Source organism: Schistocerca gregaria, chromosome 4, assembly GCF_023897955.1.
Source record: "Schistocerca gregaria isolate iqSchGreg1 chromosome 4, iqSchGreg1.2, whole genome shotgun sequence".
In the NCBI taxonomy this organism is placed as follows: Eukaryota; Metazoa; Arthropoda; class Insecta; order Orthoptera; family Acrididae; genus Schistocerca; species Schistocerca gregaria.
Window position 1 is genome coordinate 363,765,312 of NC_064923.1, and position 16,573 is coordinate 363,781,884.

General features: G+C 39.8%; 1 protein-coding gene across 1 annotated transcript in view; it reads left to right on the forward strand.

Annotated features, from left to right (window-relative positions):
* The first annotated feature begins 2,123 nt into the window (after positions 1-2,123).
* The window catches only part of LOC126267079 (uncharacterized), a 108,798-nt gene continuing 94,348 nt past the window's right edge, over positions 2,124-16,573 (forward strand). The window contains exon 1 of the mRNA XM_049971942.1: positions 2,124-2,195. The gene's annotated coding sequence lies outside the window, so the exon portion shown is untranslated. The remainder of the gene's footprint in view (positions 2,196-16,573) is intronic.

Sequence of the window (16,573 nt, forward strand, 5' to 3'; positions counted from 1 at the left end):
CCTCTCAAGCGTACTTAGGCAGGCACGCTAGTGCAAGCGTGCTTGTGAAGCATGAAGTTTCGTATGAGGCCGCCTTGTGGTGATTAGAGAAATACAAGCTTAGGTCAGAAAATTAAAAGGTAATATCACTGGAAATAAATACGCTTTAGTAAATTATTCTTTAGGCTGGGGCGAAGTAACGCCCATTATGCAAAACCACCCCTCTTTGATGTGGTCCAGCCAAAAGAAGCTGTATAATATAAAAACAAAATATTAATTGAACTTACATTAGTATCTGATTATCATTGCCAGTACTGTTACAGGTTGACAGACATCTGTCTTACATACACCTTGGGCTACGCTACATGTTACTCTGATAACATAAACAGTTTTTCAGCTTTCTCGTTCGTTACGTTTGCAAACTCACAAACAAACTGTTGCCTTCCAACCTAACTTTGGCCTCGGGCTACGCTACAGGTCAGACTGTCACCACAATCACGTTTTCTGCTTTCACATTCGTTGGCTTCGCCAGCTTATAACCAGATCGTTGCCTTCCACTCTAATCTATGCTTTGGGCAACTCTAAAGATCAGACAGTCACCACAAACAGATTTTTTGTTTCTCCTTTGTTGGCTGCGCTAACTCTCAATCAGACTGTTATATATCCACCTAATGTAGTTATCGCTGGGATACAGGTCATAAAAAAAACATCAGTATGCTGTAACAGTAAAAATGAAAGAAAGGGTCACCGACAGAACGCATGTAATTCATCTCTCATCGCAACCATTATTCTCTATTGTGCATCGTCCATAAAACGTGAATGATTCGTATCAGTCTGTCACCAGCTAAACATTCCATATTCCACAATTAATTATTAGTAATATTTCAGCATAAAAGTACTATACACGCGAATAAGAGAAACGGCGAGACACTGTAATAGCAGAAACGGAAGAACAGGGCATCTACACAACGCATGTAATTCGTCTCTCATCGGAACAAAAATTCACCACTTCATACAAATTACTTGCGAGTAGACCTACAGGTAACAAATTTTCGTAATTTACACAAACCCCGCAATAACTGCTTCAGCATAAAAAACGCCACACTGCATATAAACATCGACAACAGAAACGCCAAAATGAAGCAGAAACAGCAAATTAACAATGGCCGTTCAAGAGCGTGTATTATTTGTAGCAGTCCGCACGATCACCAACATTCCACATTGGATTATTAATATTTCACCATAGAAAGTGCTATTTACACGAATAATAGAAACGGCGATATACTGTAACAGAAACAGAAGAACCGGCCGACTACTCAACGTATTTTATATCATATTAACGAAAATTCACTACTACATACAAATTACTTGCGATCAGACATTGACGTAACAAGAAATCTTAAATAATGGGACATTTACACAAGGCGAATAATTCTTGTGTGTCCGTCACCGTAAGTGAAACATCTTATTCTGATCTTTATTTTCAACTTAAACATTGATATCTGACTAAAAACGTATGTGTAAAAATAACGGGATTCATTCATATTCTCTCATTTTGCGACTAACTAATTAGCTCTACATTATCTTGCTTCCAACTGGCTGACACCAGTGACACAAGCACAGGTGTTGCCAACATATGCACTATACCACAAACAAAGCAGCGCGAGGGCGGCCCATACTAAAGTTTAGCCGATGTGTCGTCTAATGAAGACGTACAGAGGATCTTCTTCAACCTGCCATTACAAAAACTAAAAAATTTAGATTTCCGACTGAGCGAGAGAGAATTATCTATTAATAATGTACTAACACGTCCGAGGTATTCGCTTATGAGCTTTTCGGCGTACTGACATCGATACATGATGTACCGAAAGCGTGGTAGGTTAGAGTATTTTAATTAGCATTAAACTATAGTCTACTCATTGTTAGAAAACCGTTTCTACTGCATAGACTTACAGTTTACCACCTGAGAGTAAATGAACTACCCAGTATATCAGGAAGCTGTTGAATCGCAAAACGTGCCACAGTTCACATTGAAACTTACGATAATGCGTTCCAGAGACTTGCGTTATCGTGAATAACCTCTCTGACTTGTCACTAAAATATACTTATGCTTTGAACAGCTGTGTGTTTATGGAACTATGATTTCTGCACAATTGTTGTTACTTCCCGGAAGGCATCTGTGGCCATCCACGCCACACTCCCTGTGTGGATCAACAGTGAGTAAAATTTTTATGTTTACATCTGTAGCCGACATATAATTCCACACAGTTTACTGCGCTTTAGGCAACACGTGCTGTAAGACGTGCTGTAAGAACCCCTGTTCGTCGTATTATTGTCGTTAGTTTGACTTTTTTTGGCTCCGATCGAATGTTTTATAAGGTTTTTAACCGTCTGACGGCAAATGGCGAATGCGATCCTCAATATAAAGAACTGCTTTATAGAAAGAATCACGTGCAGTCTGTTAAATAATTTCTGATACGATTAACAACTAGGAAGAAAAGCTATGCACAAAAGAAAACTTCATACGGGTTTCGACATCGACTCTTTCACCTGTTAGTGACTGTTAGTTGGCTATACAATTACTGACGCGACTGCTATGGAAAACCTTTGTTTAATATTTCCTAGAAGAAAAGTCTTACAATACTCCACATTTCTTCATTGATTACATATGTTAGGATGGCGCACGTAGCGGAAAAAACATGTGAAATTCTTATGCCAGTACAGCCGCATGTCTGTGTTATCGCTTTCGTCTTCAAGTATCAAGAGTAGTGTCTATGTAGTATTGTACTTACCGATATGTCCGTTATTTTTAGTAGAATTGAAGTTAGTGGTAACAAAATAAATTATCGCAGCTGTCAGGTTCGTTTTATATTCTTGCCGTTTGATCGTTACAGAAGTGACAAATGACCTACATGCATTTGTCAACTGCCTTTAAGTTTACCCTTTCTTTCGCCAAACGATATGAGTATATTGTGTTTGATTTTATGTGTTAGAAAACACTAACTACTACGATGAAATCTGAGTCGGTATCTACAAAGAAACTGTAGGTAATTGTGAAAAGCGCATCGATATCTGCAGTGAATGAAATTTTATGGAGAGACGTAATACTAAAGTCCTATTTTTCGACATATGGCATGAATGTGTGGCATCTGTACTCAGATAATCCAGCCTATATTACCAGATGAAATCAGGGTTGCCAACTTTCGGGGTACAAAAATCGAGGCGATTGCTCGAAGGCTCGGCAGGTGTAGGGCCTTACGGACCATCAATAGGAAAATAGCTAAAAACGCGTTTACTCTTATGTGTTATTTTATTATTACTATTATTACATAAATATATTTGTTTATTATTTTCCATGAATATTTTTTGTTACTACGAGTCGCCTTTAAAAATGTCGCGTCACTTTTGTAGGTATTAACAAATACCGAGCATGGTATGTCCATATTAAGTGAAATTTGCAACTCTGCTTTTATTAAGTCCACAGTGAAACGGTTACGGATATTTGTCCATTTCATGGTCATTAAAGATAAGCCGATCCTCATATACATTTGAAGGCGGTATGCTCAACGCGCGAGATGCAATACCAAATAACATATTTAACTTATAATCTTTTGCGATTTTAAATATTTGTACCCATTTTTAATCTGCACTATGATTTTGATACATATGAGTCAATATTTCATTTAAAACACTGTAGTCTTCTGATAGTTCATCGTTTGAAAAACCTTCATTTGAATCGAATCCTAAAACAGAAGCAGCATCACAAAGTTCTATAAACATCAGCTCACCAGTGGGTGACAATATTACAGTTTCTTAAATGAATTTCATACATTAAAAGCCGGCCGTTGTGGTCGAGGTTCTACGCGCTTCAGTCCGGAACCGCGCTACTGCTACGGTCGCAGGTTCGAATCCTGCCTCGGGCATGGATGTGTGTGATGTCCTTAGGTTAGTTAGGTCTAAGTAATTCTAAATCTAGGGTACTGATGACCTCCCATGTTAAGTTCAATAGTGCTCAGAGCTATTTGAACCACTCATTAAAATCGACTTGGTTGTGGACATAAATAAGTGCATTTTGATAAAATAATAGAAAATCTAAAACATATGCTTCATAAGCTTTCTCAACAGCTCGGTTTCGTGTAAAAAAAATTTCATCAATTATTGTCTACACACTTTCTGCCAAATTTTCTAAATTCCTATTTAACTGAGTCGAAACGGTTGTCGTATCCTGCAACATCTAGCTAGCTTTTTCAAACATTATCCATTGGCACAAAAACGTAAGCATAAAGTCTTATTAAACATATGCATTTCTACGTCGCTTTGCCGGCCGTTGTGCCCGAGCGGTTCTAGGCGCTACAGTCTGGAACCGCGCAACCGCTACGTCCGCAGGTTCGAATCCTGCCTCGAGCATGGAGTCCTATAGTGCTCGGAGCCATTTGAGCCACGTCGCTTTCATTGCGTATTCTAGTGGATAGCAATGTCTTCGCGAAAATGGGAATTGAATGTAAATTTTTTGAAAACCATAGATTCCACATCGAATTCCAATTGGTTCATAGCGTGTTTGAACGTATTATTCAAAACATGATCGAGGCATACAGCTTTAAAAATATTTGGTAAATATTATGTTAAACACAATGATATTTTTCTGTTAATTCAGCCTGGTCCCGGAGGAGGTTCCAGTCCTCCCTCGGGCATGGGTGTGTGTGTTTATCCTTAGGATAATATTGGTTAAGCAGTGTGTTAATCTTAGGGACTGATTAACTTAGCAGTTAAGACCCGTAAGATTGCACAGACATTTGTTAATTCAGCTAGGGTTATCATATTAATTTCTGCTGAATTACATTTTGGAAACATGTTGTCATTAACTTCGACGTGCTATTCGAAAGCTGTTTCTTTATATGTTCATTTCCATTTGCGAAATGTGTAAACATCACTCAATCCACCGTGAGATATGGGAAGACCCTTATCGCAAATTTTGCATCGTACGTAGAAAATTCAACAGCCTTGGCTACCTATGAATTACATTGTATTGTTCAAGCTGTTACGGGCAGTGCAATGGTGGGGGCGCGTGAAGTTGAAGTGATATGAGACCCATGACACGTCTACATAGGACTCCGGCAGATGACATGTACGTAAACATCCTGTCTGATCCCCTGCAACTATGCATGTCGATTGTGCATTCCATCGGACTTGTGCAATTCCAGCAGGACAATGCGACACCCCACACGTCCAAAATTGGTACAGAATGGCTCTAGGAAGACAATTCTGAGTTTAAACATTTCCGCTGGCCACCAGAGTCGCCAGACGGATTTATGGACAGTCCTGCACAACTCATGGTGTCAATTCCCTCCAGCACAACTTCAGACATTAGTGAAGTCTATGCCGCGTCGTGTTGCGGCATTTCTGCGTGCTCGCGTGGGTCCTAGACAATATTAGGTAAGTGTACGAGTTTCTTTGGCTCTTCAGTGTGGATCAGTTAATTCATCAGTACCTAGTATCACGTTCGGTTAGAAAGATTTGTCATTTTATTACCTACTTGTAAATGCAAATTACACATTACTATTATTTTTAATGCAAGGAGCGCAACATAGGAAGCAACTGAAAAGTTAACCCTTCCCACTCCATAAAGCAGCCACAGGGCGGCATCGCGCGCCCTTCGATGCCTGGGCGGCAGTGGGCCACAGAGAATTGCGCGGACCTCTTTGTGGAAACAATGAGGTCACTGACCAACAATTACGGTACATATTAAATCAAAAAGTGCGCTTTCATTCAAATATCTTTAAAGAAGCGTTACAGTAAAAAGTTTTCATGGTGTGGTATTTTTACAGTAGGAACTTAGCTGGCGCAAAAGTGTTGGAATCTCAAAAATACTTCACATCCGATATTAAGGAAACTAGTCAATATAAAAAACTGAAACTTTAACCATCTCACAGTCAAATATATTAGCTTGATAATGAACTGACCATGTTTTCGTAATTCGTTGCGTTTATTGTTCAGCTTTGAAATAAAGTGAGCCATTGCATGTGTTTACAGCGAATTTTTCATGTTGCTACAAGTTTACTTTTGGCTTTCTTCAGGTCATACATTATTGGCTTTGAGATGTAGCTAGCACATCGAAGTTTTATTCAGAGTCTACAGTAAAGTGATATCTATTTTTATTCTCTGGTTATTGGTTTGTGTGTGTGGCACAAGGGAAGCGGGCGGCTCATGCAGTTCGGTACTGCACATTGTATTGGTTTGAAATAATTCATTCGTTTATTTCAGAACCCACCTAAGTGACACTTTTAACAAAATGGAGGTTTTGATGGGATGTTACTATTTGGAGATACGTACATCGTTTTTTTGCAGAAAGAGCCTATGTTCCATGTAAGGATTGCTATTACGCAGCTGTGTAAATAATGTGTTTATTTCAGAAAGAACCCAAGGACCGTCGCTTAGCTTCTTTCTGCGGTAAATTCATTCCTCCACTCACGGGCGGGTGGTGGCGCTGTTAGAACTACGTGTTTCGTGACCCTCCTTTTGTTTTTACTGTGTCTGTTGTTGTTATGGTAATAAACACGTAGTGATCGAGTGTGTTTGTGTTGTGGAAATATAGGTGTATTTAGTAATTATTAAGTAGTGTGCAGTTCTTACACCATGTCTGACAGTTCAGACGATGAGCCTAATCCTAATAGACGTGGAGACATGAAGAAAAATACAAGCGGAACGTTGTCCGGAATGCTAGAGTGCATAGACTGAGGTACGTGGCCCACATAGGAAAAGAGGTCGCTGATAAATCCCCACCGAACATTATAAACCGTAAGTGCAGCTATAAATGTCATTCAAAACGTACTGAAGAATCTATACAGGTACTCTGGAAGAAGTTTTATTCTTTGGAGAGTAAACTCACGCAAGTCAACTACTTGCAAACACTGGTTGAGGTTATGCCATTAAAACGTTGGCTAAAAACCCTAACGTAGAGGAACAAAGTCAAGATAAGATTCAAGAAACGCTAGCATACCTATTGATGAATTATGTAACAACAAAAATAATACTGTTATAAATACAATTAAAAACTGAATGGTGTTCTAATTCCAGTATGTAAAAATGTTTTCTTGCAAGTTACTGGCATTTCAAACAACAGAATTGAGAGAATCAATAAATGTTCTGCCCTTAATAAAAGCCCAGTGGGCAGGAGGGGGAAATGAAGATGTGGTGTTCCAGGTAAAATTTGTGCACCCATTCATAAACAAATTGAGAAGTTTGATGTGAAAGTAACCCATTATGGAGGCAAACCCAAAAAAAATACACTGATGCACGACTTGATGTAGTAAACATGTACAATATGTTCATTCTAGATAACCCTGATATACAAGACACAGTTACGTTTCTACTAGAAATACTTTAAAGAGAACTTCTCATATTCGTTTGGTCGGCCACAAGTTGACGTTTGCTGAACGTGTGAAAGATTACCTGTCAAACTGAAAGACAATGCTCTCAGTGAAAACGTAGCAGCTGAAATGATTTTGCATAACAGAAGATCCAAAAAACATTATTCAGCTCTGAAAGAAGCGTCTCAGAACAAAGGCAATGACACTATGACATTGGGATTTGACGTCATGCAAAACCTGCCATTACCTCTTTTACCTGTACTGGAGGTATTCTACATGAGACAGCTCTGGTTAAATGTTTTTTCAGTACATGAATTAAAAACTAATAGTTCGAAACAGTATGGGTGCCATGAGGGAAACGGCACAAAGGTCCAGATGAAGCCTGTTCTATGCTGCTACATTGACACTGAAATTTCATCTAATGTCAAGCACCTCATATTGTTTTGTGATGGGTCAACGGGCCAAAATAAGAACCACACAATTGTGCGATTCTTATTTAATCTCTGTGGCAGAGGTCGGTTTGAGACGATTACGCATAACTTTCCAGTCCGTGGACACACTTTTTCGCCATGTGACAGGGGTTTTGGAAGTGTTAAACGGATCTTTAGGAAAGTGGACAGAATTTACTCGTCACATCGGTATTCTGAGCTCATGTTTAAGGCAAGTGCGTACAGATTTTTCCGGTAATCTTACCTCGGACAATGTTTGAAGTTTTAAACGTTGGTGGACTATGTCTTACAAGTAAACTACAAACTCTGATGAAACATCAGGCATGGATGTACCAAGAAAACGTAAGGAGTCATTCAAGGTATCTTGTTACAAACAGTTCCTGTACTCTAACGATACTCGAGGAAAAGTTGCGGCGAAGGCGTTTATTGGAGAATTTTCATCTACTTTCACTCTACTGAAAACTGACAGCCCACCTGAACTACCTTCTGAGAAGGCTTATCCTTTGGGAAAGGTACGTTGATTACAGTAATGTTATTAGGCTGATATCAAATTAGTGAGCAAGTAAAAACAATATTTTGTAGCATTACAAAGACATACCGGGTTTTGCACAACGTAATTCTTGGTTTTAGGTTCTAATCAACAAAACGAACCTTGATGAACCGATAAAATTAATGGACTACTCCGTTGGTTATGAAGAATTTTATGAAAGCGTCATTCAATGGCTAGGAACCGAGAAAGAAACTGTCGAGGGCATCCCAGAGGCTGAATAAAGCCAGAATGGCATTTACTGTAAAACTTTGTACTCGTATTTTGTGGTTCACTAATGTATGCCTGTTACATTTTTATAAATAGAATGGTGTTACTTAATCTTTCATCTTAAAACATGCAAAGGTTAATCAATTTACCGGTCTGTTTCTATATTAGTGCTACAGACGTTATTTCTGAAACAACCTAAGTGCAGTATTTTTAAAAATTGTTTAAACCAAGTAAATTTCTTTAAAACCATTTCGTGTTTCGTACACATTTCTAGCGTCTTAAAGTTTCATTCAAAAATGTAAGAAGGTTATCAGACTTCAAGTTAGAATGCTAAACAGCTTTTTTTAATTTCCCAACATCCTGGAAAAGCGTACTTAGGTAGTTTCTGCAAGAGGAAATAACTTTTTTATGTTAATTTAAATTCTTACAGAGTGTTGAGTGTCTTTTATGTTATTCACGGATATAGTTTTAGCTCGATGCTACTGACCTTTTTCGCGGTGTCAGAAGTAATAGGTATTATAGAGTAGGAGAATATAGACAGTTGGTTCCAATTGTAATGATAAATTACTGTACCTGGTACTGAATTTTTGCTGAACTTCATTACGTGTTGTGAACTTGTAACTCACGCATCAGTCATTACTGTCGTACGCCATGATGCGTCAGTACATTTTCAAAATGAATCATGTTTCCAGATTCATGGCATAATCTAGCAGGAGGGGGAAACTGCAGCTGTTCGGGCTCCATAGTGGTGTTCATTACCACTACGCTTACTGGCACATCGACACAAAGATTTCGGGTTAAAAGTAGCAGCATCTGATTTGGATTTAGACTGATTAACGTAAAGATTCTCAGATCACCGCACTTACAAACTCAAACCTAATGAAGTTACAGACCTCGACCATTTTCATGCAACATGGACAAACCAATGTTCATCAAATCTTATTTCCTGGAAACAGTTATTTAACCCTTAACTCACGAGGTGTGGTCTCTCAGACTGCGCGAAAATTTTCGAACTCGCTCTCCAAGGCCATTTGTGGTGGAATGCTTCTATACTCCCCCCTACCCTCTATAAATTGCCAAACCTACGATGTTTAGTTGTCGGTTGCGTTATCGCCTTCTGTGTTTATTGTTGAAACGTGTCAGTGATGGCTGTTGGAGTACACTAGACCGCGCCTCGTGAACTACGTACCTTTTTTTGTTCAGTACGGTGTCGTATAGCTGAAAATGTGTTCACACTAATGTTTTAGTTTTAACTTTCCCGAGTTTGATCAAATTGTTAGTCGGTCTATGGAGGAAGGCGTCAGTGATAGATCAACAAATGAACGAAAATGACGACGATTTTACATTCATTAGTTATCACAGTTCTGCTGTCTAACAAGAGTATCATTCATAGGATGAACTTCAGGAAAGTTGTGATGGGGATCTGTCTGTTTCTTCAGTGAAATACTTACAGTGTCAGTATTTTAAACATAGCTGCACAACAGCAATGGTTCCACGTAATAAAATTATAAACAGCCGACCAGTTGCAATAGATAAAGAATTCTTTACCTAGGTTTCGACAAATATAAATTTGTCTTCTTCACAAGGTGGCAATTTTACATTAGTAAGGACTAATGCACCATCGCCGTTTTTACAAATATCGGCATAGATCCATTTGTCAAAATGAAATATAGCCCTAGAATCAGGATTTGTCACGTAAATATAAATTAGTACATGGGTCCTGCAGAGCTCACAACCGACACTTACAGTGTATGTTAAAATCGAATGTGCTCTGCGTGGTGACAAGAAAAACGTAGACAATTTGACAGACTTTCTTGTTGTATCTGTCTGGTGGAATTTGTAAGCGCAAATTTAAACCCTGGAATTTAGTTTTATTTGGAGCTTTATTTGCTACAGAGATTGTATAATTTTACAGAAAGTAAAATTCAGTACTCCAACAGTCGATTTATGTGTACTATTTAAAAGAACCACACAAAATTATGTGTTTTTGTGTGATAAACAGTAAAATGCTGCAGGCTTTGTTTAGTGCAATAAAATAAACTAGAAAAATTTAAACAACACTTAAATAATTGTAAAAATAAAAAAAATAAATGTTATATAGTATAAATTAAAAAATTCAAATTATTTTTGCCTTAAATCTCAGTTTAAACATAGGGGTCCCAGGGACCTCACACTGTGGCATATGTTACAGAACAATCATCTCGCGGCTTAAGGGTTAAGTTCTTAATAAGCGTGTACTGGCAGTTGTGTGTTGTGTCTAGTTGTAAAGCATTGATGCTTTCCGTACCAGAATACAGGACGCCATTCAATGTTTCTGTAATTCCGTTCACAGTATTGTGCAACAATTCAGGATTTTTTTTACCCCATATGTTCTTAAGGAGCCCGTGTGCAGAGGGATTTAATATGATTTCCTAAACGTGTTTAGTATTCAATCATCAAATCTGTGATATATCATTGTCCCCCGCCGGCCGCGGTGGTCTCGCGGTTCTAGGCGCTCAGTTCGGAACCGCGAGACTGCTACGGTCGCAGGTTCGAATCCTGCCTCGGGCATGGATGTGTGTGATATCCTTAGGTTAGTTAGGTTTACTTACTTCTAAGTTCTAGGCGACTGCTGACCACAGATGTTAAGTCGCATAGTGCTCAGAGCCATTTGAACCATCGTTGTCCCTCAGTACTTGATTCGCCGCTTTCGTAAAATAAACGACTAGACTGGCAATAGAGAAGCGATAGCTATTTAAGCAAATGACTCGTGCCAGTTATTAATAACGGCAGTAATAAATATATTTAACTCCGAGGGATACTATGTAGTAAAATTTACTTACGATCCATTATCCTGGACCACACCATTGAGGGAACATTTGTGTATGTCGACGTGATACTTTTCGCCATTATTTCATCAAAAGGTTAAAAAAACTTTTTTACTGGTCATTATTACGTCAGCGGGTATAAAGACTATCTTTGTTGCACCCAAATTACAATACAGGGGAATTAATAACTACCAAAAATAACCGATATCGAAAATATCTGTAATAACTGGTACTGAAAAATTATAGCCCAGCTCTAGTGTTTAAATACTTACCCTTTACTGTCGTTATCACTTGTATTGTTTATAGGTGTAGGACTGAAGGATATGTTGGCTGTACTCACACTGTGTACACTGCCATACTCAGTGTTGCCAACTCTCGAAAACGAAATAAGGTAAATGTGCCGTAAAAAAAAAGTGCCAGAAAAGAGCTTAAAGAAATCGTGTTATATTTTTGTTCAGTTTTGTTTTTCAATAATTGTACTGATTAGGTATTTAAGGAGGGAAGGCCGTATACAAAAATGCAGTAAGGCACGTATTTTGAGGTAAAAATGAAATGATCGTGTGGCATTGTTGGCCGGGAGCCCCCATCCGGGGAAGTTCGGTCGCCGAGTGCAAGTCTTATTTCAGTCGACGTCACATTGGGCAATCTGCGCGCTGGTGATGAGGATGAAATGATGATGAGGACAACACAACACCCATTCCATGAGCGGAAAAAATCTACAACCCGGACGGGAATCGAACTCTGGACCGCTGCATGAGAGGCAGCACGTTACCATTTTTTTCTAATCTCATTTTGTTCCTGATTCTTCGTTCTATTTGTTCGGGGTGGACGTCCCATGGCGCTTGTTCGAGTTCATCATCCTTCCACTACCTCAGTTTTTTTTTATTACAGAGGGCGGCTAACCCTTTGACCAAAATCGCTGAGCTACCATGCCGGCTTACCACTCACTTACGCATACGGATATATATCGTTAGGTAAATCCAACTATATGAAGAACAAATTTAATTCAAATTTTACACAGCGACAAGCCAAAACGTAATCAAAGCTGTGGTTTTCATGGAAAATTTTACTTTGCAAACAAGTTCTTGAAAAACAATTGACTCAGATTTACTCAAATCAGGTACGTAATTCAGTTTAAAACAACACCAGGAAATAACTGTTCCACAAGATTTTGAAACACATATCAAATGCGTATACTAAATTTCATTTTAATGACTTTAATGGCTGTAGAGAGAATGTAGAGATATTCAGAAACGTAAAGCTTCCGGAAACACAAAAAAATAAAAATTTTGAGGCATGCCTTGTGCATCTCTTTAGAGAAATGTTTTCTGGGTGAACTTCTACTCTGACGCCATTTATAACAATTTGAGATTTTATTTCTATGATACGCAAATACAACAACAGTTCATTTTGAAAACCTTGATATTTTGAAGCAAAAATGTATTTAAATAAACGTCTTTATGGCAGTTTCTAACACATAACTTTCTTTTTCTCACAAGAGAAATATAAATAATGGTTGTGCTTGCTACACATAGGACAAACATCACAATATGTTCACATAGCTTATTGCACTGTGAAGCTTATGACTTGTGATTCATTTCGCATAAATCTAAATTTTCTTTGCTTAGATCAGCTACGCTCATTATTGTGATGTTGCGATACTTTCGTGCCTATGCTACAACAGCGTTTCCAGTAAGAGTCTTAACTGTTGATACACTCCTGGAAATTGAAATAAGAACACCGTGAATTCATTGTTCCAGGAAGGGAAAACTTTATTGACACATTCCTGGGGTCAGATACATCACATGATCACACTGACAGAACCACAGGCACATAGACACAGGCAACAGAGCATGCACAATGTCGGCACTAGTACACTGTATATCCACCTTTCGCAGCAATGCAGGCTGCTATTCTCCCATGGAGACGATCGTAGAGATGCTGGATGTAGTCCTGTGGAACGGCTTGCCATGCCATTTCCACCTGGCGCCTCAGTTGGACCAGCGCTCGTGCTGGACGTGCAGACCGCATGAGACGACGCTTCATCCAGTCCCAAACATGTTCAATGGGGGACAGATCCGGAGATCTTGCTGGCCAGGGTAGTTGACTTACACCTTCTAGAGCACGTTGGGTGGCACAGGATACATGCGGACGTGCATTGTCCTGTTGGAACAGCAAGTTCCCTTGCCGGTCTAGGAATGGTAGAACGATGGGTTCGATGACGGTTTGGATGTACCGTGCACTATTCAGTGTCCCCTCGACGATCACCAGAGGTGTACGGCCAGTGTAGGAGATCGCTCCCCACACCATGATGCCGGGTGTTGGCCCTGTGTGCCTCGGTCGTATGCAGTCCTGATTGTGGCGCTCACCTGCACGGCACCAAACACGCATACGACCATCATTGGCACCAAGGCAGAAGCGACTCTCATCGCTGAAGACGACACGTCTCCATTCGTCCCTCCATTCACGCCTGTCGCGGCACCACTGGAGGCGGGCTGCACGATGTTGGGGCGTGAGCGGAAGACGGCCTAACGGTGTGCGGGACCGTAGCCCAGCTTCATGGAGACGGCTGCGAATGGTCCTCGCCGATACCCCAGGAGCAACAGTGTCCCTAATTTGCTGGGAAGTGGCGGTGCGGTCCCCTACGGCACTGCGTAGGATCCTACGGTCTTGGCGTGCATCCGTGCGTTGCTGCGGTCCGGTCCCAGGTCGACGGGCACGTGCACCTTCCGCCGACCACTGGCGACAACATCGATGTACTGTGGAGACCTCACGCCCCACGTGTTAAGCAATTCGGCGGTACGTCCACCCGGCCTCCCGCATGCCCACTATACGCCCTCGCTCAAAGTCCGTCAACTGCACATACGGTTCACGTCCACGCTGTCGCGGCATGCTACCAGTGTTAAAGACTGCGATGGAGCTCCATATGCCACGGCAAACTGCCTGACACTGACGGCGGCGGTGCACAAATGCTGCGCAGCTAGCGCCATTCGACGGCCAACACCGCGGTTCCTGGTGTGTCCGCTGTGCCGTGCGTGTGATCATTGCTTGTACAGCCCTCTTGCAGTGTCCGGAGCAAGTATGGTGGGTCTGACACACCGGTGTCAATGTGTTCTTTTTTCCATTTCCAGGAGTGTATTTCGTCGCAGTTATGTTTTTCGTCTCGCTAACGTGCCTGAAACACACGCCAACACAGGTCTAGCTTGCTTTGTTGTGTTTTAAAATTCATTCTAACATAGGGTGACCAAACGTCCCGGAAAACCGGGATTGTCCCGGTTTTTATCGCTGTGTTCCGGTGTCCCGAAAATTTGTTTCGGGACGCTCAAAAGTCCCGGGATTCAGTTTTTAAATACATTTCGTGAAACTTTCTCAAATTTTTGGGATTTCGCTATATTAAAGGAAACACAACACAAGAAATTAATAGTTTTAGCTTATTTGTCTAAAGCCTCCATTGTCCCAAACTAGTAATCACAGATCAGTATTGATACACTCAGGCAATAATTTACTTTGAGCGGTACTTGGCCAACAAGTAGTAAGTTGTATTATTGTAACAGAGTTATGAAACCGTCCGATTGTCGCGTCACTTACTTACACACTCATTGTCAGAACAGTGTAGTAGTTGATATTTTGTCAGACAAACTACAATAGTTTTTTTCTCATATTAGGGGTATTATTGCTGCAGCACTGAGAAACGCAATGCCGAAACGTGACTACAAGTTCCTTGACTGTTATTCCAAGGAATGGAATTTCATTAAGAAAGGTCGTTTTGATTACGAAACAAGAGTGTTCCGTATGTAACTACTTGATTTGTATAAGTCATGGTGGACGTTCCGACATAGTTGATCACATCAAGTCAAAGAAACACATTAACAGATATAGTGCACCGAGCTGCAGTAAAACTCTACAAAATTATTTTGTGAAACATCAGTCACGTGAAGAGACGAAAGTTCGAGCAGCCGAGCTTACACTAGCCTACCACACGGTAAAACATCACCAAACTTATAGATCTAGTGATTGTACTAATATGCTTAACAGCATTATGTTTGATGATTCTTCCATTGCAAAAAAGTTTAGTTCAGCAAGAACTAAAGTGTCAGCCTTAGTGAAAGGAGTTATTGCTCCCTAGAGATACATCAAAAGGTCTTCTTTCTACGGGATATCCACTGATGCCTGCAATCATAAGGCCACTAAAATATTTCCATTTGTTGTTCTGTTTTTCGATATTAATCAGGGAATTCAGACCAAACGTTTGAAGGTGAGTTTCCTACCTAATGAAACATCTGACGAAATTTCAAAATTTTGTATGAATACTATCGAAATGTTTGATCTTGAGAAAAATAAATGTGTGGCATTTTGTGGAGACAACACCAACACAAACTTTGTTGGTTTAAAAAGACATGGCAAATGCAACGTATTTACCAAATTAAAGACAACTTTGCATGAAAACATTGAAGGCATAAGGTGCTCTACACATGTTTCACACAATACCGTGCTGAAAGAGCAATCCGCCTGTTTGAACCGTTAAAAGATTTTTTTCTAAATGAAGACAAAGCCCCCAAAATATTGGTTCAATTTTTCAGTAACCCTTTAAATGAAGTCTACGTATGGTTCATTCACAGTCAGCTTATCACTTTGCAGCATGGGATAAAGGAAATTGAGGGAAGCACGAAAAGTGTAATAGAGGTAAATGATGTTTTGAAAAATACTCTGGAAACTGTTACTATGTGGAGAGAACAGCAGTTCATTTCTTTTAATGTTAAATCTGCAGAAGTATCAGAAGCAGCGGAAAGAAGTTTTAGAGAAGAAGTTAACAAGTTTTATGACACTTGTGTAGAATATCTCAGCAAGTGGAGCGCCTCATATTTACCCTCATCGTCGGTGTTTGATGGATGTTACTGAAGAGAGTGCCAAAATGGGAAAGTCTTGAACAGACAGGTTCTTATTTGAAGAGTAAAGAGATTGAAATCGATGATTCCATTCTCATTGAGCAGTTCGGTATACTAACAAATTGTGTTGAAGAAAGTCTTGACAAGTGGAATGACAAAAAAATTGGAATGTCATGAGAAGTGGGTGAGTTGTTTTAAAAGCTGTGACTGTCTTCAGCATTACTCTGAGTTGGTAATAATTGCAAGGTATTTATTTGCAATCCCAGCCCATAATGCCAATGTGGAAAGAATATTTTCGTTCATGAATATCCAGTGGACTGATGGAAGA